At 38.5% G+C, this 23,990-nt stretch overlaps 1 pseudogene; it reads right to left on the bottom strand.

Moving 5' to 3' along the window:
* Window positions 1-237: 237 nt before the first annotated feature.
* The window catches only part of LOC132671022 (transforming acidic coiled-coil-containing protein 3-like), a 146,218-nt pseudogene continuing 122,465 nt past the window's right edge, over window positions 238-23,990 (bottom strand).

Below are 23,990 nucleotides of genomic sequence, written 5' to 3'. Positions count from 1 at the left end.
CAAAGCCTTAAACTCTTAAATAATTATCCTCCTTCTCCTCCTCCACCTTCCCCTCCTCCTCCCCCCACCTTTCCCTCCTTCTCCTCCTCATTCTCCTCCTCCTCCCTTCCTCCTCCATTGACTAGAGGGAAACTAGTCTTCTTTTTAAAGCAATCCAGTTTAAAAACAAGTTATAGAGTCAAGAAAGAACATGAGATCTTTCAATAGAGAGTCAGACATAATGGAGACAGACCTTGGTCAGGAACTTGTACCTCGGATCTTTTCTATTTTAGAAATGAGGTTGTCAGAGATTCTGATGAGTTCATTTTCTTTAGTCTTCCGCTCAGTGGTCTTCTCTAGCAACTGGATGCACATCTGCTCCTTCCTCAAGCTCACATGGAAGGCCAAGGCCAAGGCTTGGGCTTTGCTCCAGACCTGCATGATCTCCTCGTTTGGCAGCTGGAGTTTCTCTTCTATGTGGGCCTTCAGTGCTTGGTATCTCTGGTCTTTCCTTTCAATCCTCATACACTTCTTGGATTCTTCATTCATGTGGTAGCCTTCAATGACCTCCTTGTGTTTTTCAAACCACTTGAAGAGGACAGGGAAAGATTTTTCCATGTAGTCCAAGTCTACAGTAAGTTGGTCTTTTTCTTTCAGAACCCTCTGAATTTGGGCTCTGGCAAGTTACTTGTATTTCTAAGCCTCCTCCAGCACCTGGTCCAGGATCCCCTCAAACCCGTTGGAGATCTTCCTCATTTCCAGGTTCTTTGCGTACAGCTCCTCATACCTGTTCTTCACCAATAGCTTCAGCTTTTGTATCCTTACACTGCCAGGTCCAGGTCTTTCTGGTTGTGCTGCAGTACGTCCACGACGGGCACCACGGTTACCACGAACCTCCTGGCCCGAGGACACAGGGACTTACTGGAGCTCCGAATGAATCAAGTTCTACCAGCTTGGCCTTGGGTGGGCTTCAGGAGGAAGGTATGTGTACATCCTGCGCACTCCTGCTTTCAGGGGCCACAGGCAAGGGCCTCCTCCTGCATAAAACTCGAGTACAAGGACTATTTCCTCAAGGCCGACTCTTTAAACGAGGAAGTCCCAAACTGCTTCAGATAATCAACCTCTGCTCAGGTGCTTAGAGCATCAACAGGGTCTCTGAAGCACTCCTCATTCATGTCCAAGGCAGGCTCTGGCCCCTGCCGTGGAGCGAGGACACTGGGTCACCAGAGGAGGCAGTGGGCTCACCACCCAACTGTTAGTGGGAACCCACGCACCTGAGGAGTTCACAGTTCCCTCCGCATTCCCACCAGTGTCACCATAAATTGTCAATTGCTGAGTCTGAAAGCAAGGTTGCTGGGAGGGGACTTCCTCACCACAGAGCTGGGGCGCAGTGACTTGCTCCAGGGTCACTCTGGGCTCCGAGCCTCTCCACCACCCACAAATGGGTTACACTTTGGGTTGCCTAGGTTGTAGGACCCTCGGGGAGGGGGGGACAGGACTGTCGTGTGCCTCCCTGGGGGCATTTTCCTGCCTCGCCTCTGGACTCCTCAAGGAAAAGTTGAGGCCAGGTCTCTCTCTCTCCCAGCTTTCTTGGTCGGGGTGCCCTTTTCCTGACAACATCGTCAGAGAAGTTAAATTCCGGGGTTATTTGGACATTGGCCTCTACTTCTGAGGACCTAAGGACGTGGCGCCTCAGAAAGGTGCAACTTGGGGAAGGGAGCAGGTGGCAGGTCAGGGCCAGCCCGAGGTCTGTAAGGGGCCATTCTCCTACTGTGGCCTCTGAGGATGCTCCCTGTCTTGGGACACCATCCCAGGAGGCCTTCTAGGATTTCAGAAGCGAATGTAATGCTTTTATCTAAGGAATAAGAACCAGACATTCTTCCTGGAGGTGCCCTTTTGGTTTTCAAGCCTTCCTGGGATCTGTGGGGAGAGCTTGAGGAATCAAGGCAAGCCAAGGAAGCCAAGCCGGCCCACTGAAACACGTCTCTACAAAGCTGGTTTTAGCCACTGTTTCTGGAGAATTCCGTTGGTCAGTTTGGTGTCCACTTCTTTAGTGAGCTATTGGTTCTCTTTCTGGATCCAGATTTGGGGGGAGTTTTCTAACCCATTGGTGTCCTCCAGAGTAAAACGAGTCTCAAGTTTCCTGTTCATGCTGGGACTTAAAATACTGTGCCTTGGTGGATCCCACAAAGGTGACAGAAAAGCCACCTTCACAGCTTTAGCCCCGTTCTTGGGTGACATATTTTCTTTCTGTGACAGCCGAAGAACAGATGAACTTCTGGTAAGTTCTAGTGGTGAAAACAGAAGTCACAATTTTCTGTACTTTTGTCACCAGTGACAACTTTGTCACTTAGAATTTGCAGACCCATTCTGCTGGCTTGCCAAGATGTCACAAGAGCCAGTTTGGGCCATGCTCCTTAAGTTCTTCACTGCATTGTCTCTCAATTTAGTCCCTCTTTCATATCTTATCACTGATCCTAAGTGTTTTATATTTTGCTGGTAGGTATTATGCTTCCTTATTTTACCATTGGGTCTTCTAAATATTGCTATTTATACAAAATTGATTGATATTTTTATAATCTATCCAAATAATTTGTTGACATTTATATTAGTTCTAATTTTTTAGTTAATTATCTTGGAGTTTTAGTTAAGTATTCCTGTCAGCTATGAAAAAATTATTTTTTGCCCTGAATTTTGCAGCATCTTTTTAAATGCTTGTACATTAACTGCTGATATATAATTAATTTCTCAACTCTTCTTTGTGAGCATTTAGGTTGTTTTCAAATCACATGAAAAATCACCTATTTTTCCCGCTGGTGAAATGATTCTTATGTCCTTGAGGCTTGTTATTAAAAGGACAATTTCTAGGCCAATTCCCATGTTTCTGTCACAAACCACTACATTTAGTGTTACAGAGAATGAGTTTCAAATTAATGTTTCTTGGATGCAGTAAAGATCCAAGCAATAATTTCCTTCTGTATGTCAACAATCCACCTTAAAAGAAGCAGAAATTTAGGTCCATTGAAAAAGGTAAAGTGAGAAGTCAAAAACAGAGAGTAAGTCCCTGTACCATACAGTTCATCTTCATTGATATCATTATGAGCTAAATGACTGCATTTGTGTTGTTGTGACTAGAAGATTAACATGCTATTTGCAAAGTTATAATCTGTGCACAAGTGGCCTAAACTTGCCACTCCTCATCTGTTGCAATTTATACCACTGAGAACTTAGTAAATATAATGTCATGAAAAGAGTCATAATTTTTCCAACATATTATAGAATTTTTTTTTCTTTTTCTATTTAGGCACACACTGTGAAAACCAAATCCCTTTTAAGATAATTGTAGTATGCTGGGTGTTGTATGGAAACCAATTTGACAATAAACTTCATATATTGAAAAAAATAAAATAAATTCACTAATTGCCATAAAAATATAATTGTAGTATGTTCTATTGTCTTATTACATTTCTGGGAAAATTTATAGAATATTATAAAATTTTCTTCCATCTCTAAAACGCTGGTTTTTATAATACTTGTGTTGCTTCATAGATAATTGATTCGGGAGATGTTTATTCATTCAACAATGGAAAATGTTGAGTGCCTACTCTATGCTAATCATTGATTCAGATAGTAAAGATTGATCAGCAGCAAAGACAGACCAGAGTCCTGCCTTTATAGGATTTATATTCTAGTGAGGGAGACAGGCAATAATCAGACTGGAAACTGCTTTGGAGGAAGAATAAAGCAATGTGACAAATTTGATTTTCCAAACATTGGAGAATGTGTATACTTATATACATATATAGTCTACATATGTTTATATATATACCATCCCACATGTTCTTATAATGTTATATCAACACTTCTCTTCAAGAGGCAAAGCCTATACCCCCACCTTCTCCCTTGAAGCTGGGTAAACCCTTGTAACTGCCCCAACCCCAGTAGAATGCAGCAGAAATAACATCCCCTGCCTTTCCAAGACAATCAAAATAGTGATATGGCTTCTGTCTGGCTCTTTCTCTCTTAAGACATTTGCCTTTGGATCCTTGAACCACATGGAAGAATTCTTACTACCCTGAAGCCAGCATGCTGAGAGACCCTATAGAGAAAGAGAAAGGTGATTGAGGAGCCCCAGCTGTTCTAGTCCCCAGCTCTTGGAGTCTTCTCAGACCAGGTACCAGACATATGAATGAAGGCTGAAATGACTCCTATCCCAGCCAAATGTCTGACAGCAGCTTCATAAAGGACCCTAAGCCAGAAATGCCCAGCTGAACCACTCTTTTTTTTTTTTTAATATATGAAATTTACTGTCAAATTGGTTTCCATACAACACCCAGTGCTCATCCCAAAAGGTGCCCTCCTCAATACCCATCACCCACCCTACCCTCCCTCCCACCCCCCATCAACCCTCAGTTTGTTCTCAGTTTTTAACAGTCTCTTATGCTTTGGCTCTCTCCCACTCTAACCTCTTTTTTTTTTTTTCCTTCCCCTCCCCAATGGGTTTCTGTTACGTTTCTCAGGATCCACATAAGAGTGAAACCATATGGTATCTGTCTTTCTCTGAATGGCTTATTTCACTTAGCATCACACTCTCCAGTTCCATCCACGTTGCTACAAAGGGCCATATTTCATTTTTTCTCATTGCCACGTAGTATTCCATTGTGTATATAAACCACAATTTCTTTATCCATTCATCAGTTGATGGACATTTAGGCTCTTTCCATAATTTGGCTATAGTTGAGAGTGCTGCTATAAACATTGGGGTACAAGTGCCCCTATGCATCAGTACTCAGCTGAACCACTCTTTAATTCCTAACCCACAGAAACAATAAGAGATAATAAATTATTCTTGTTGTTTTAAGCAACTAAGTTTGGTTTAAAACAAACAAACAAATGAACAAACAAAAAAAGACAAGTGAGTAGGGGAAGGGCAGAGAGAGAAGGAGAGAGAGAATCACAAGCAGGCCACATGCTGCCAGTGCAGAGCCCGACACGGGGCACAATCTCATGAGAATTTAACTTAAAAAAATGCTATAAAATTTATAAATTTTCTCATCGTCATGAGATCATGACCTGAGCCAAAATCAAGAGTCAGACACTTAACCAACTGAGCCACTAAGGCACCCCATTAGGTAACTAAGTTTTGGTGTAATTTTTTATGCAGCCATAGCAACTGGGAAAAACAAAGTAAAGGAAAAGAAGGGAATAGGAGGAGATGAGATGTTACAATGATATTCAGGGAAGGATTCTCTAAGATTGGAACATTTAAGCAGAGAATGAATATGAAATGAATGAAAAAATTTGGAGAAGCTACGCACATATCTACAAAGAGAGAATTTGGAACAACAAATAACTGCACCCTGAGGCTGGAGATGCTTGGCATCATACTGGCCAGTCAGCAAGGATGTGAGTTGCTGGTAGGAAAAAAACTAAAAGACATATGGATGGATAGATGCCAGGAGTCATATCTGTGCAGAATCTACCTCAGCCCCCGAAAAGTTTGGGGATTTTATTCTACATGTATTGAGAAATTCTTAGATGATTTTGAATGAGAGTCATGGGCTCTGATTTACGTATTCAAAGCACCTTTCTGGATCACTTTTTCCCCTGATGTTCTCTCTCACTGATTTTGCTCCTGCCACACTGCCATTTTTTTCTATTCCTTAAGCTTACAGAGGTCTTTCCTGGTCAGGACCTTTGAGATTCTTATCCCCTCCTCCATCACCTTCTCTTCATATCTTCAATGTGTGCAGCTGCCAGGATCCTTGATATGCCCACCCAACCCAAAATACCAGTCTAATTCAAGTGACACTTCCAATCATGTCATCCTGTTCTTATCTGTATATGGTGTGTTGCTCCTTCTCAAATGTAAGCCCCATGAAAACAGGGGACCATGTCTCTCTTGCTTATCGATACATCCACAGTATCTAGAATAGTGCTTGGAATAAAATAAATGCTCCTCCAATGTTTGTTAAATAAATGCATGAACAACCATATCTTCCATAGATATTGTGAAGAATAAGAGATACAATGTGTGAAAAGATATTGGCATGCAGTTTGTTCTTCACGAATGGTTAATTTGGGGAATTTTCAATTTTATTTTTTTCTTCCCCAATATTGTTTTACTTCTTTTCCAACTAAACTCCATCTATATTCCTATTTGCTTCATGCAATATAAGCAAATAGCTTCAGATATTTGGCTCCTTCCAGGTGTTTTGCTTTTAATTCAAAATTAATATAATAGTTATCCAGAAAAGAGAAAAATTTCAATAAATGTGAATCGAGATTTTGCAATCTAAATATTCTCTGGCAGTATTTTAGGTCTAATAGTCCTCTACTATGGTGTATAATGTTTGTTAAAGTTGGTTGAATCAAATTTATGTGGGATTGGATTTTATAAAACTACTTTTAAGTGGTAAAAAGTAATTCAGTAAAATCAAACATTATATAAGCTAAGATTTAAGACTGTAATAGCAATAAGTTATGGCTAGACCTAACATTCATGTTTCCACTCATCTCTGCTTCAGTCCTATACATAAGATAATGTTGAAATCAATCTACAGTATTAGGAATGGCCAGAGTATCCACACCATTTTTATAGGATCTCATTATCAAGATCACTGAACAAAGGTAAGTCCCACCAAAGTGGTCTGTTTTACTCCTGGTAAATTACTGAGTTGTCTGGATCAAAAATAGATCTCACAACAGATTAGAAGCATAAGAGCCTCCAGAACTATCACAAATATTTGAGAGTTTTCAAGATTTTCTCTGTCCTCCCACAAACTGCTAAGCCAAACAGTAGGCTTGCATTACTTTTAAGTCCCCAGAACAAACAGCGACCTTAGGAAGGCACTCTAAGAATTTCATACCAAAGTTCTGAGAGTTTCTATCCCAAAAGGAACATTTTTTGAGCATAATTTTGATAGCTTTCAAAGCAATAAAATAAAAACAAATAATTTTTCCATCTTAACTTAAAAAGCTATCTATGAGAATATGTGATTCATTATTTGTTACCTAGAAAAAGCCCTAATTCTTTTTTCATACATCATTGCTCATGCTAATAGTCTTCATTTTGCTACTAAAAGTAACCCACTATTGAACACATTATAGACTAAGTAGTACCACGTTCATCATATAGTGTAGCATCGATAGCCTAACTATAGTTTCAATACAATGGACATTTAGTGACAATGAAATGTAATTTTAATAAACACATGTGAAAACACCTATCAAATGATTTGCTGTTTTCATCATCAGTTTTATGTAGATGTAGAAAACAAGGTCCCTCAGCTATGTTCAAGAAGTCATTTCCCTGCCTCCAAATATGTCACCTCACATTCTAGAGAATCTCTAAAATTATATTGAGAAGAAAACTTTTTAGTGTAGCATTACTTTAAAATACTAACATGCAAATAACTCTTGGAGAAGTAAGACATTGACCTAAAGTTCCACAAAAATATAAATTACTGACATCAAATCATTTCTTAAAAAGCCGGCGAGTCACAAGAGGGCACAAGGGCTTTAGTACATGAAGGAGATGAGGAATTCAGAAGAGGAAGGTTATTTTGCAAAGGAATAATTTCTCTTACTTCAAAACCTTGCCAAATTACCAGATTGGCCACACTGATGGATAATAAATAATTATTTTTAAAAAGAGTCTCTATATTTTTAAAATTTAAAAAAGTATATTTAGGGGGAGGGGCCAAGATGGCTGAACAGTATGGAAGGTTTTTTTTGTGTCTCTCATCCCTGAAGTGCAGCCAGATCAACACTAAACCCTCTTGCACACGTAGAAAGCTGATTTGAGGATTAACACAACAATCTGCACAACCTGAACCAGAGAACTCAGCAGGTACGTGGCACAGAGAAGTGAACTGGGGGAGAGAGAAGCCACAGAAGCCAGGAAGCTGTTACTGCTTGCAGAGGACAGAAATGGGGGGGGGGGGGAGAGAGTGTGGGAAAAAGCACCCCCTCCAAAGGCAGCTGGAAAGAAAGTGGAAAAGTGGAAACAGCAGCAGAGACTGAACAAAAAAGGGAGAAAGGGGAAAGGAGAGGTTTTAAATTCCACCAAGACTCTATAAACAGCGGGAGGGCAGAGTCTGAAACTCCGCAGCTCGATACCTGGCGATGCTCTGGTGGGAAGGGCGAATCCCCAGGAGCACAGAGCAAGGTCTGAGGGATTCGCATGCCACACAGGGGGTGGCAGTTCCCCTCCTGGAAGGACATCTGGTAGAGGCTGTGTGGCCTCCCAACGGGCAAAGGTGCCAGCAGACCTCGGAGAACAGCCACGTTCGCTGGTGTTGTAACAGGAAGTTAAGGGTGAAGCCTGGTGCCAGATGTGTATTGTGATTTACCATAATCCCTGAAATACTGCTGCTACAAGATAGTGTGAACATTTTCTGGGGCGGGCTGGCACCCAGCTGCAGTCTCTGAGCATCGGCAGCAGCACAGTCTCGCGAACATTCCTGGGGGTGGGCTGGCACCCAGTCATTGCTCAGCGAGACACTTTCCCAGAAGGTCTGATGGGTCAAAGCCTCAGTCCCTCATAAATGAGGGGTTGGGAAACAGCTGCATCTGAGATGTAACTCAGGAGGGAAGTGGCGCCTGGCAGCCTGTCGGCTTGGTCACAGACAGTGTAGAACTGGGGAGTGGATGGAAGCCAGAGACAGAGGAGGGGTACTTGATTGCCAGTCACAGAGAACGCAGAGTTCTGAAACTAGACTGGGTAGCTGGGTAATGCCATTTTCATCCCTCCTGCTTATGCACATACACGCTTACATGTGCCACAGCAATCCACCCGAGTAAGCTCAGCAGCGCCATCAAATGGAGAACGGAGCCTTTACACTAAGCCCCATCCAACTGGGCCAACAGCGTTCTTGCAAACAGAAGTCTCTCTGCCTGCTGAGGTTTACGGACTATTAAGTGCTTCATAGCTTGACTTCTATGGAAACCAGATGTAATTTCAATCATACTTCATTCTGTTCACTGGTCCTTTTATTCAATTTTTTTCTTTTCTTATTCTTGAATACAGAAAGAAAAAAATTATTTTATTTTCCATTTTTATTAACGATTTTTCTTTAATTTTTTCTACTTTATTTTTAACTTATTTGTAAAGTTTTTATATTCTACTTTCATCATCATTTCATTTTATTCTATTTTATTATATTCATTTTTCCAAATTTTCAAACATTTTCTTTTTTCCTTTTTTCCCTTCTTTTCTTTTCCTTTTTTCTCTTTTCTTATCTTTCTCTTTTTTCTCTAATCTTTAAGATTCTTTCAACAACCAGACCAAAACACACCTAGGATCTAGCATCCTTTATTTGATTTTGTTGTGTTATTTTTAATTTTTTAACTTTAAGGGTTTTTCCTTTATTAATTCCTTTCCTTCCTTCAAAATGACAAAATGAAGGAATTCACCCAAAAGAAAGAACAGAAAGAAATGACAGCCAGGGATTTAATCAACACAGATACAAGCAAGATGTCTGAACCAGAATTTAGCATCACAATAATAAGAATACTAGCTGGGGTTGAAAATAGATTAGATTCCCTTTCTGTGGAGATAAAAGAAGTAAAAGCTAGTCAGAGTGAAATAAAAAAAATGCTATAAATGAGCTGCAATCTCAAATGGATGCCTCAGCAGAAAGGCAGAGCAGCAAATAATAAAGAGGACAGTAATAAAGAGGACAAACTTATAGAGAATAATGAAGCAGAAAAAAAGAGGGAGACTAAGGCAAAAAAGCATGATTTAAGAATTAGAGAAATCAGTGACTCATTAAAAAGGAATAACATCAGAATCATAGGGGTCCCAGAAAATGAGGAGAGAGAAAAAGGGGAGCAAATCTATGTGAGCAAATCATAGGGGGAAACTTTCCTAACCTGGGGAAAGACGCAGACATCAAAATCCAGGAAGCACAGAGGACTCCCATTAGATTCAACAAAAATCAACCATCAACAAGGCATATCATAGTCAAATTTGCAAAATACTCAGGCAAGGAAAGAATCATGAAAGCAGGAAGGGGAAAAAAAGTTCTTAACCTATAAGGGAAGATAGATCAGGTTCACAGCAGACCTATCCACAGATATTTGGCAGGCCAGAAAGGAGTGGCAGGATATAGTCAACGTGCTGAATGGGAAAAATATGCAGCGAAGAATTCTTTATCCAGCAAGGCTGTCATTGAAAATAGAAGGAGAGATAAAAAGTTTCCCAGACAAACAAAAATTAAAGGTGTTTGTGACCACTAAACCAGCCCTGTAAGAAATTTTAAGGGGGTCTCTCTGAGGGGAGAAAAGATGAAAAAAAATACTCAAAAATACCAAGAGCAACAAAGACTAGAAAGGACTAGAGAACACTACCAGAATCTCCAACTCTATAGGCGACATAATGGCAATAAATTCATATCTTTAAGTACTCACTCTAAACATCAATGGTCTAAAGACTGCAGTCGAAAGACATAGGGTAACAGAATGGATAAGGAAACAAGATCTATCTATATGCTGTTTACAAGAGACCCATTTTAGACCTAGAGACACCTTCAGATTGAAAATGGGGGAATGGAGAATCATCTATCATGCTAATGGTCACCAAAAGAAAGCTAGAATAGCCATACTTATATCAGATGATCTAGATTTTAAGATAAAGACTGTAACAATGAAGAAAGACATTATATCATAATTAAGGGGTCTATCCACCAAGAAGACATAACAATTTTTTTTATTTTTTTTAACGTTTATTTACTTTTGAGACAGAGAGAGACAGAGCATGAATGGGGGAGGGTCAGAGAGAGGGAGACACAGAATCTGAAACAGGCTCCAGGCTCTGAACTGTCAGCACAGAGCCCGACGCAGGTCTCGAACTCACAGGCCATGAGATCATGACCTGAGCCGAAGTCGGCCGCTTAACCGACTGAGCTACCCAGGCGCCCCAGAAGACATAACAATTGCAAACACTTATGCTCCAAATATGGAGCACCCAAATATATAAATCAATTAATCACAAACATAAAGAAACTCATTGATAATAACACCATAATAGGAGGGGACTTCAACACCCCACTTACGACAGTGGACAGATCATCTAAACAGAAAATCTACAAGGAAACAGTGGTGAATGACACAATGGACCAGATAGTCATAACAGATATATTGAAAACATTTCATCCTAAAGCAGCAGAATACACATTCTTCTCAAGTGCACGTGGAACATTTTCCAGAATGTTCGAGGGACACAAATCAGCCCTCAACAAGGACAAAAAGATCGAGATCATACCACACATATTTTCAGACCACAATGCTATAAAACTCAAGTTCAACCATAAGAAAAAATTTGGAAAGATAACAAATACTTGGAAACTAAAGAACATCCTACCAAAGAATGAATGGGTTAACCAAGAAAGTAAAGAGGAAATTAAAAAGTACATGGAAACCAATGAAAACGATAACACCACAGCCCAAAACCTCTGGAATGCAGCAAAGGCGATCATAAGAGGGGAGTATATAGCAATCCAAGCTTTCCTAAAGAAGGAAGAAAGGTCTCAGATACACAACCTAGCTTTACACCTCAAAGAGCTGGAAAAAGAACAGCAAATAAAACCCCAAACCAACAGAAGACAGGAAATAATAAAGATTAGAGCAAAAATCAATGCTATCGAAACTGAAAAAAACAAAAAACAAAAACAAAAACAAAACAAAACAAAAAACAATAGAACAGATAATGAACCAGGAGCTGGTTCTCTGAAAGAATTAACAAAATTGATAACCCCTAGTCAGTTTGATCAAAAAGAAAAAAGAAAGGACCCAAATAAATGAAATCAAGAATGAAAGAGGAGAGATCACAACCAACACGGCAGAAATACAAACAATAATAAGAGAATATTATGAGCAATTATATGCCAGGAAAGTGGGCAATCTGGAAGAAATGGAAAAATTCCTAGAAACATATAAACTTCCAAAACTGAAACAGGAAGAAATAGAAAATTTGAACAGACCCATAACCACTAAAGAAATCAAATTAGTAATAAAAAATCTCCCAAGAAACAAGAGTCCAGGGCCATATAGCTGTCCAGGGGAATTCTACCAAACATTTAAAGAAGAGTTAACACCTATTCTCCTGAAGCTGTTCCAAAAAAATAGAAATGGAAGGAAAACTTCCAAACTCTTTCTATGAAGCCATCATTACCTTGATTCCAAAACCAGACAAAGACCCCACTAAAAAGGAGAACTATAGACCAATTTCTCTGATGAACATGGATGTAAAAATCCTGAACAAGACAGTAGCCAACCAGATCCAACAATACATTAAAAGAATTATTCACCATGACTAATGGGATTTATACCTGAGATGCAGGGCTGGTTCAATATCCACAAAACTATAAATGTGATACATGACATCAATAAAAGAAAGGACAAGAACCACATGATCCTCTCAATAGATGCAGAGAAAGCATTTGACAAAATACATCATCCTTTCTTGATAAAATCCCTCAAGAAAGTAAGTATAGAAGGATCATACTTCAGGATCATAAAAGCCACATATGAAAGACCCACTTAGAAAATTTAGAGCCTTCCCCCTAAGGTCAGGAACACAACAGGGATGTCCATTCTTGCCACTGTTATTCAATATAGTGTTGTAAGTCTTAGTCTCAGCAATAAGACAACACAAAGGAATAAAATCGGCCAGGAGGGAGTCAAACTTTCACTCTTTGCAGATGACATGATACTCTATATCAAAAACCCAGAAGATTCCACAAAAAAAAACTGCTATAACTGATCCATGAATTCAGCAAAGTCGCAGGATATAAAATCAATACACAGAAATTGGCTGCATTCCATACACCAATAATGAAGCAACACAAAGAGAAATCAAGCAATCAATCCCATTTACAATTGCACCAAAAGCCATAAAATACCCTGGAATAAACATAACCAGAGGTGAGAAATCTATGCACTAAAAACTATAGAAAGCTTATGAAAGAAATTGAAGATGACACAAAAGAAGGAAAAATATTCCATGCTCCTGGATTGGAAGAAAAAACATTGTTAAAATGTCAATACTACCCAAAGCAATCTACGTTTTCAATGCAATACCTATCAAAATAACACCAGCGTTCTTCACAGAGCTAGAACTAACAATCCTAAAATTTGTGTGGAACCAGGAAAGACCCCAAATAGCCAAAGCAATCTTGAAAAAGAAAACCAAAGCTGGAGGCCTCACAATCCCAGACTTCAAGACATATTACAAAGCTGTAATCATCGAGACAGTATCAACAGACACTCAGATCAATGGAACAGAATAGAGAACCCAGAAATGGACCCACAAACATATGGCCAACTAATTTTTGACAAAGCAGGAAAGAATATCCAGTGGAATAAAAACAATCTCTTCAGCAAGTGGTGCTGGGAAAACTGGACAGTGACATGCAGAAGAATGAACCTGGACCACTTTCTTACACCATACACATAAATAAACTCAAAATGGATGAAAGACCTAAATGTAAGACAGGAAGCCATCAAAATCCTTGAGGAGAAAGCAGGCAAAAACCTCTTTGACCTTGGCCACAGCAACTTCTTACTTGACATGTCTCCAGAGGCAAGGGAAACAAAAGCAAAAATGAGCTATTGGGACATCATCCTGCAGCACAAAGGAAACAATCAGCAAAAGTAAAAGGCAACTGACGGAATGGGAGAAGATATTTGCAGATGACATATCAGATAAAGGGTTAGAATCCAAAATCTATAAAGAACTTATCAAACTCAACATCCAAAAAAGAAATAATCCAGTGAAGAAATGGGCAAAAGACATGAATAGACACTTTTCCAAAGATATCCAGATGGCTAACAGACACCTGAAAAAATGCTCAACATGACTCATCATCAGGGAAACACAGATCAAAACCACAATGAGATACTACCTCACACCTGTCAGAATGGCTAACATTAACAACTCAGGCAACAATGAATGTTGATGAGGATGTGGAGAAAGAGGATCTCTTTTGCACTGTTGGTAGGAATGCAAACTGGTGCAGCCACTCTGAAAAACAGTATGGAGGTTCCTCAAAAAATTAAAAATAGAGGGGCGCCTGGGTGGCTTAGTTGGTTGAGCATCTGGCTTCGGCTCAGGTCATGATCTCACGGTTTGTGAGTTCAAGCCCTGCGTCGGGCTCTGTGCTGACCGCTCAGAGCCTGGAACCTGTTTAGGATTCTGTGTCTCCCTCTCTCTCTCTCTGTTCTTCCCCAGCTCATGCTCTGTCTCTCTCTCTCTGTCTCTCTCAAAATAAATAAACATAAAAAAATATTAAAAATAGAACTACCTTACGATCCAGCAATTGCACTACTAGGTATTTATCTAAGGGATATAGGTGTGCTGTTTCAAAGGGGCACATGTACCCCAATGTTTATAGCAGCACTATCGACAATAGCCAAAGTATGGAAAGAGCCCAATGTCCTTCGACAGATGAGTGGATAAGGAAGATGTGGCATATGTATACAATGGAGTACTACTTGGCAATCAAAAAGAGTGAAATCTTGCCATTTGTAACTACATGGATGGAACTGGAGGGTATCATGCTAAGTGAAATTAGGCAGTCAGAGAAAGACAAATATCATATGACTTACTCATATGAGGAATTTAAGATACAGAAAAGACGAACACAAGGGAAGGGAAACAAAAATAATATAAAAACAGGGAGGGGGACAAAACATAAAAGACTCTTAAATATAGAGAGCAAACAGAGTGTTGCTGGAGGAGTTATGAGGGGAGGGATGGGCTAAATGGGTAAGGGGAATTAAAGAATCTACTCCTGAAATCATTGTTGCACCATATGCTAACTAACTTGGATGTAAATTAAACAATAAATAATTTCTTAAGTATATTTAAAAATTAAAGGTAATATTCTTCATATTCAAAAATAATGAAATGTGATCTTGCACAGTTTTACATTTTTTCACAAGTACACAGATTTTGTCAAAGTATAAGATTCTTCATCCACTTAAGCAATTTCGATACATACAATGAATGTGCATATATATTTATGTTGGTCTTAATTCACATTAACAAAAAATATGAGTACATACTTGCAGTACTATGAATATGTGAATATATATGCACAGGACATGTTTCCTCCCATAATCTCCATAAAATACTGAATCTTCATCATCTAATTACATATTTATGCTTAGTCCGTGCAAAAAAACTCAACTGTTTTCCTTATTACCATTACCCAAAACCCCCAATATAATATTAGCAATCATCTACTTGATAAAAAGAAGGAAGGGAGACAGGAAACAAAGAAAGAAAGCCAATTGACTATAATCCTGGAAATCACAGAAAGAAGATGTATTTCTAAGAAGATAAATACAGTTCAAAATATATATAACTTCTAATCTAGGCCTACTGAAAGCCATTGCTAACCTCACATGATTTAAATGGACAAATTAGTTTCATAGAGACTATAAGAATTTGGCAGACCATGGTGGTAGAGTAGAACGAGTGCTAGATTTGTTTTCACAGTGACTGGATTTAGCTGGCCCTGCTCCTTGCTAGTGATCTAAACACTAACTCTGTATTTCAGTTTCTTCATCTGAACATAAGAAGACAAAAGAGGTAAACATAAGCCTGGATCTATTTTCAGCCTCATGACTTGCCACTTCAGTGAGCTTGGGGAAACTACTTAATATTTCTAGATTTCTCAGCTATAAATTATCACTAATCATAGAAATTACTTCATTCACTAGGTTGTCACGAAGTTTCAGAGAGATAATACATGTAACTTAGTCAGCAGGGTCCTTGGAAGATAAATGGGAACTATCACTGTACTATGGAAGGAGGATAAGAAAAGCTATCCTACCAACCTAGACTGCTCTTGTGCGGTTTAACATCTAGTTGAATGTTGAATGTTTATAAAAAGCTATTACACATCTAAGTTCTTTTTAAAACCGTTCCAGGCTCACCATTAGATCTACATTTGTACATATTTAATTAATTTAACTGATAATGGAGTATTAATGCAATGAACATAGAAGAAAATTTCAGTATTTTGTTAATTAGTCATGAATATTTATAGGCAAATCTTCTTCTGATTTAATTACCTTCACATGTTAGAAAAGAAAATATTAATTGAGTTTTAGAATCCCAAATTAACAATTGGAAATGAAGCTCGACATGACTAGAGCAGGAAATGATTGGCTTAAGGCTATGCCTGGATATCAAAATTCCTTTTCCAACTAATAAACCTATCAATTACAAGTCCAAAACACAAAAAAAATGAAAGTCAATTTGAGAGTTTTATGTCAGGAATTTAGAAACATTTGCTAAAAATATCTTAACTCAGTTTAATAATTTTATGCAATTATAAAACATATTGCTTTTATTAGATTATTTTAAAATCAGGCATGCCTTTTAAAATTAGTTTACCATTTTATAACATCTAAACCTATGTAATTTCAGCAAAAGTGTGTAGCTTAAAAACCCAACCTTAAATATTTCAAAATATGTTAACATATATTCTGTAATTTTTTTTAACTATGCTTGATTTAATCAAAAAATAGATTCTTTTTTCTTTTATTTGACAGATGTATGTATGTGTGTAAACACTAAACAAAATGCCAAAGTTTCTGAACCAAGTAGATTTACCAAGTAAATTAGGGGTAAAAAAAAATGATTGGAAATGTATGAAAATATCTAATATTTTGTATGAATTAAACTTTTTGTGAGGTCAGTGTAAATGCTACGTATATTATGTAATGTTTGCCATGTACTCTCAAGTGGAATCATAGTAGCCTGTGCTTCCACATATTTCTTTACTAAATATTTGCTGAGGGCCATGCTAGTTAGTTGCTGGATGGAATGAATTTATAGTCCAAGTAATAACCCTGACAAAACTTTGGTGTCAGAAAAGAAAGACTAAATATAGTTGATTTATTGTTTGCCAGTTTTTTCAAATTTTGCAACTTGTTTGCTTATAGTGATGACCTCATTAAAAGACTAAGATAATATATACATTGTTACTATCTGTTAACTGCAATATTTGATTTGTCAGAGTTTTATTCTATCATATTGCTCAAACAGAATGAACTAAGTTACATATAATTCTATCATATTCTAAGTATTGTCTTGATTATTTTGTTATGTGACTTTTTAGTATATAAGATTTTTATGAATCTCATTTTTATCCTATATAGCATATTCTGTCATTCTATTGGGCAATAAAACACTAATACCTATTTTGGGAATAGAAATCTCTTGGTTCCATGGCATATCTTTAGAATTTCCACACCATGGATTTACGTCAATGGATGATAAATCTTTGGTTCTTGAAGATGTCTAACTAGTGTATAAAAGCCAATTGTCAAGATAATAGTTTGGATGTTTTTCAATTTTCACATTTGTTTTGAATTCTCTGCCAAAGTCATATATTTATCTTTTAGGGGAAATCATGTTAATGAAAATAAGCATATGTCTCCAGATTTAAAAGCCAGAACTTACAGGGCAATGATAAAGGACATCAGAGGGTGAGTAGATTTGTGAGAATTATCACCGATGTGCATTGCTTCCATATCTCTTTTTTCCTTTAGCCTTTGTGGGAATCTGGTTTTGTGAGTGTGCTCTGAGGGAGTCTGTTCAAGGCAGCCACTCTATTTCCCTTAAGTTAAAAATTGCAGGAGGCAGTGGGCATTAGGGAGGATAGCCATCAGAAGACAGGGTAGCCCTCTTACCTTGACAAGAATATTGTGACCACTCAATCACAATTATGAATATTGAAGACCACTCAATCATATTAAACTGCATACAAAATATTGAGAGTATAAGTAGTGCAGATATTAAAATATTGGTAAGATTATAGAAAATAAAGTCTAGTTTCCTTTAATTTATTTACATTTTCCAAAAATTGTCCAGAAAATTAAATAGAACTTACAGATTGGTATGACTAATTCCAGTGACACACTAATCTAACTGCAAGATTAGTTTCTAATATATCACTAAACATTGTAGTGAGCCACTGCAACTTGTTCTTATAGCTGAATCTCACCATATAAATCAGATTACAAGATTCCAAAGGTCAGGGACTTTCTTTTGGGTATTCATCCTCAGGATTTAAAATTAAGACTTACACTTTTATACATCAAGAGACAAAAAGAAGAGGGAATGCCTTCATTGTGGATGATGGAGTGGCTGGGGTGGGGGGTGGGAGGGTGGGGGATATTTGTTATATTTTGTTTTGTTTTCTTTTGTACACAACATGAAAATTTTACTTGAATCAAAGACACGTAGGAGTGCCTGGGTGGCTCAGTCAGTTAAGCGTCAGACTTTGGCTCAGGTCATGATCTTGCGGTTCCTGGATTCCAACCCCACATCGGGCTCTGTGCTGTTAGCACAGAGCCTGCTTTCGATCCTCTATCCCCTGCTCTGTCTGCCCCTTCCCCATGCGTTTTCTCTCTCTCTCTCTCTCTCTCTCTCTCTCTCTCACATAAAAAATAAACACTAAAAAAGCAAAGACATGTAATTTGTAATTTTTAATTAGTAATTTTTAAAAAGAGTAAGCATCTTTCAGTGATAGTTTATGTTTTCATTAAAAAGTAGATGCCTCACTTTATCTTTCAGGGTCAGTCTATATTAAAGTCAAAACACTCCTAAAAAATTCAATGAATTACAGTATGGGATTTATGACTTTTCTGAAATCTTCTTAATAGAGTTTATTTTTAATAGGATGTAGACTAAAATGATATAGCAATTTAGCAGAGCATTATGAAGCACCATATGTGCTTCTAAACTGAGAAGATGATACACACGGGTCCTGCCAACTACTCCTCTCTGTCTTTCCTTTCCCACCTGCCAGTCTCCCGGCACATCCTGGATTCTGTCATGATATTGAATGCCTTTGATATAAATTACTTAGGTGGGGGTCTCTGTGACTCTCAATGAACATCTTTTAATCATGAAAAGCAGAAAATGAAAAGATCCCTAACTTTATTAAAAATCAGTGACCTGTTTCAACTTACAAGACTATCAGTGTATAAACTTTTCCAGATGGGGATAAGAGGTGATAAACAGTTATCTGACCACAATTAGAGACTGGAGCTAGGTGTTGAACAGAGCAAAATGCTCAGAGCAGCAGCTAGACTAACCCTGACACGTACAAGAGAGAGGTAGGGGGTGGGGGGGGGGGGGTGTGAATTGAAGCACAACACCGTTGTCTCCTCTGTTTATGGGCAAGTTTTAAGCATATTCTCTTCTATAAGAAAATAAATGCTTCCTTTTTCTGTTTATGCTTCCTTCTGCTGTCTCCATTCATCCTTCAGTCTAGATGCACTTAAGTCATAAGAAAAAAGTTAAAAAATAATCACAAAAATATGAGATTGGGGACATACCACCGACTCAAAGGTTTAAACATCTGTGACACCTGTTCTGGTGGCAAGAAATCAAAATCAACCTAAGGGAAAATAATGCAGTGGGGGAAGGAATTGTTTCATATGATCTTCCTATTCACCTTCCCACCCTCCTCCTTCCTCTTACATAAAGGGGAAAAATATCCATTAAAATTCTGAATACATAGTATTTCAGCATTTTAATTCATAATTGCAGTTACTAGCCTTGCTTTTCTGCCTGTACTATCTGAGCCCTCTTGATTCTCTCCACATTTTGCCTCTCTGATGACCCCCACCCCCTCTTCTCTTCTTTCTGGTTCTCCTTTGTTTCTCTTCTTTTCCTGTGATGAGGAAAGACAAAGAGGTATAAAAGGTATGATAAAGATAGAGAGGAATAAGTGATGCAGTGGCCATGTTTAATTTTATTATTTACTATTTGTGTAATATTTGTTTTTTTCCCAGAACTTACATAGCTTACAATTAGATGTTTGCATCCTTTGGCAAACATCTCATTTCCCTCACCCCACAGCCCCTGTCAACCACTGCTCTAGGCTCTGTTTCTGGGAGTTTATACCATATTTGCCTTTCTCTGTCTGACTTATCTCAGTTAGCATAATTCCTTCAAGGTCCATTTGTGTAGTTGCAAATGGTAGGATTTTCTTCCTTTTATGGCTGAATAATATTCCATTGAGTGTGTGTGTGTGTGTGTGTGTGTGTGTGTGTGTACAATTCTTACTTTGGGAGAATAGATACATAGTAATTCTAATAGTATTACCTGAGGAAATACATAGCTATGGAGTATGAAAAAACATGGCATGTCTAATAACTTAGCTCAAAAGGGGCATGTTTGAAGGGTAAAAAGAAGCAATCTCCCAGTAAGATGGGTACTTAATTGTTACAAAAATAATAAACATTATATTATTCACAATAGTCAAGGCACAAATGTGGCTATTATGAATAATATAATATAATTCACAATATAATATTGAAATATCTAGAACAGTTTCTACTTTCCTGACTGAACCCTGAGGGATACAAACAGTATAGTAGGAAGAGCCCTACAAATGAAATCAGAAGATCTGATTTCATATCCTAAGTATGACTAATTAGCTGGAAATTTGGGTCAAGTTATTCAACCTCAGGTTCATAAAATTGCTTTGTGGCTCGAATATCATAGCTTACAGTGAAAACTCTCTAACTCTCCTCCAGTAATAGACTTGCCAGGTTCATAAGAGCCCTCCATTCCTTCAGAAAACATACTAACACCCATGGCACGGTGAAAGCTCACAGCTGGGACTCCTTCTCTACACTCTGATGTACGTTCTTGCCCTACACTCTGATGTACGTTCTTGCCAGGAGACAGATGTACTTCTCTCCCCACACTCTGATGTACGTTCTTGCCAGGAGGCAGTTGTATTTATTCCAAGACCTGTTTATGCCAGTTCTTTGTGTAATTACATAATGTAATTAGTTAGCAAAGGCCAAACTGGTTTGGTGACTTTTACCATAGAAAGATATGAGAGAAGACCTAGAAGCAAATAAGGAGTGATATTTTGCAGCACTGCAGAATTGATGGAGAACAACCATTCCTCCTTCCGTCTTCCTGTGCCAAAGAAAATCAACGGTGGTGGGTCCCCTGGCTCCCTCCTTCCAACAAGAAGGGAGAATCCAAACTGTTTCCTCTTGCTACTAAAGCAAGAACTAGTAATCATCTCTTATCTGAAAGTGAAGGAGCACCTGATAAGCAAAATACCTGATACAGGTAGGGTATAGAGAAGGGGCAGGAAAAATCTTTTTCATTTCCCTCCTTGTGTAACCAATACCACAGGGATGAGTGTGGAGAAGAAAGAAGCATTAATAACCAAAATGAAATGGTTTTTAACTATGAATGACAACTACCATGTATTTTAACTGATATGTTATTAAAGAAGCCCACTACCCTGCAGGAAAGATGGGTAGCTTCAAAGAACTGCTCCTGAAGGAGTAGTAGAAGTTATTGAAAATTGTATTCATTTCATGTTTTTACCCTCAAACTGAAATTTCACCAATATGGCTACTTTCAAATCATTTTTATGATTCCATCTTTACCAGATAACTAACTTCAACTAACTATAGCCTCCTCTGTAGATGAACTCACATTGTAAAACAAAAACAAAACAAAAACAAAAAGCAAATTGAAAGTACACTGTCAGGGATTATTAGGAGTAAATACATGTAAAATAGGATGTAACAACAACAACAACAAAAGGCCTCATAGACAGCCCTGGTCAATAACTGCATTTGCAACATACAGAGGCCTTTGTACTTTCTGAGTGCTGGGTTTCCAACCCACTGTAGAGCTCCCATTCTACATCTCTAGCCTATCCTTTCTAATCTATCACCTACTTGCTGTTCATATCTGCCTAGTAGGATTTCATCTCCTAAAATGAATCTCTCTTCCTGAAAAGAGGAGAAGAGCAAAGTCACAGGAAACCAACTGAGGTTGATATGATTTAACCCTAGATCTTATGCCTTCCTGCCTTTGATGATGAGCATAGAACGTCTGCTTAATGAAAGGACTCCAGGCAAGAACTAATTAAGAACTAATTTATTGCACATAAATTGTTTTTTTTTTATTTATTTTTTTAAAAATTTTTTTTTCATCGTTTTTTATTTATTTTTGGGACAGAGAGAGACAGAGCATGAACGGGGGAGGGGCAGAGAGAGAGGGAGACACAGAATCGGAAACAGGCTCCAGGCTCCGAGCCATCAGCCCAGAGCCCGACGCGGGGCTCGAACTCACGGACCGCGAGATCGTGACCTGGCTGAAGTCGGACGCTTAACCGACTGCGCCACCCAGGCGCCCCCATAAATTGTTTTTTTATCAATCGGGCCTACTTAACCAACAGTACCCAATAAGTGCTAATTAAAATGCATAATCCAGGGGCACGTGGGTGGCTCAGTTAAGCCTCCAGTTTAGGCTTAGGTCATGATCTCTAGGTTCCTGGGTTTGAGCCTCTGCACTCAGCTCTGTGCTGACAGCTCAGAGCCTGGAGCCTGCTTCACTGTGTCTCCCTCTCTCTCTGCTCCTCCCCACTCGTGCGCTCTCTCTGTCTCTCAAAAATAAATAAGCATTAAAAAAATTTAAATGCATAATCCATACAGACATTTGGCATACTCTTCAGATTACATGGAAAGTGTACATAGAGAAACATCCTAGGGGGAAAAAAAAAGCCTACGTTCATCTGAATGTAAGCAGATTAAGCTATTGCCTGTGTTACATGCTTTGGCAGCTACTGGAAGGCCCACTCTGACCCAAAAATCCCTCAGAAGTGTCCTGTCACAGAACCAGAAATTTCTAGGATTAAAAAAAAAAGGCATTTAAATGATGCTTACTTAAATTAAAAAGCTAAAGCATTCATTAGTTATTCTTCAACACCTTCACACAACATAGTTGATCAACTAATGAGTTCTAGTTCTCTGAAAGGATAAGTAAATAGGACAAGTAAGTTTTGAAGAAGAGGAATCTTCAAGAAAACTAAATAACAAGGCTTATGGCAGCAATGGCTGAGAGTCAGGGACGTAGGAACTGAGAGAGAAGTGTAGCAGTGGGAATGTCTTGTCCCGAAACAGTCACCACAATTCCTCCTAGGATCAGGCTTCTGTACCAATTCATTCCTATGGCAAGTTTACATAAAATAAACATCCCCTTACCTAACTTTGTGTTTTTCCCAATTAATTTCCCTGAAATCTGGAAGGAGAATTTGCTTTTATTCTCAACTTAAGTTCATTGATGTGATACTTGCTCAGACACCAGAAGAGAAGTAGTGGACAGAAGATAAGAGCAGAGCCCCAAGCAACCCATGTCCAGATTTAACTCTTAGTAACAGGAAACAGCTGGCATTGCCTTCTTTCCCAAGACCTCCTGAATAGTTCTTTGCTTTTTAACTTTTGTTTTTAAACTACCTGAGCCAAAACAACGGCAAGCTTGATTTTTAAAATAGGATCAGTGACAAACGCTGAAATGCCAAGTGGAAACACACAGGATACAGCTAAGCAAAATGCAAGAAGGAATTTGGAAGGCAGATTAATGGAATGTGGGCCCAAATCTGTGCCTGCCAACTGCTCTCAATAAACTGCTCGGGTCAAAGATACACTTGGGAGTTTATTCAAACGCACATACAGACCAAGGAGGCAGATGCTGCTTCTCTTTGGATTTTTAGGGAGTTTTTTTCTTTCAGTAAGGGTGCTAGAATATTTTCCCCAAAGTAAGGATTTCTACCTTCCTGTGTGGAGGATGTTCTTTCTCCCAGTGAGTAAACTTCCATCTGGGTTAGGTTAGACCTCTTTGGTACTTTTCTTGATCGTGCAACACTAGTATATATTTCCCCACTTGGAACCAGATTCCATTTGTGGTTCTGGGTTCCCTCAGGTCACGCTAAGGTCAAACAGCAACTCTACAGTGGAAAAACTGACCAGTTCATATTCTCTAACTGTTTGCAGACCACTCCTGGAAGAATGTTCCATGTGGATAACCAACTAAACATTTCCTAAATCACAATTTACAAGACTAACAGGAAGCAGAGATGTGTGTAAGATTTTAAACCCAGCTTATACAGTTCATAATACAGAGTGAAGATACCTGTAGATTGGAATACATTATAAAAGAAATT

Source organism: Panthera onca, chromosome C1 (assembly GCF_046562875.1).
Source record: "Panthera onca isolate mPanOnc1 chromosome C1, mPanOnc1 haplotype 2, whole genome shotgun sequence".
Taxonomy (NCBI): Eukaryota; Metazoa; Chordata; class Mammalia; order Carnivora; family Felidae; genus Panthera; species Panthera onca.
The sequence above is the reverse complement of the archived record's forward strand: the minus strand, read 5'-3'. Positions and strand labels throughout refer to the sequence as shown.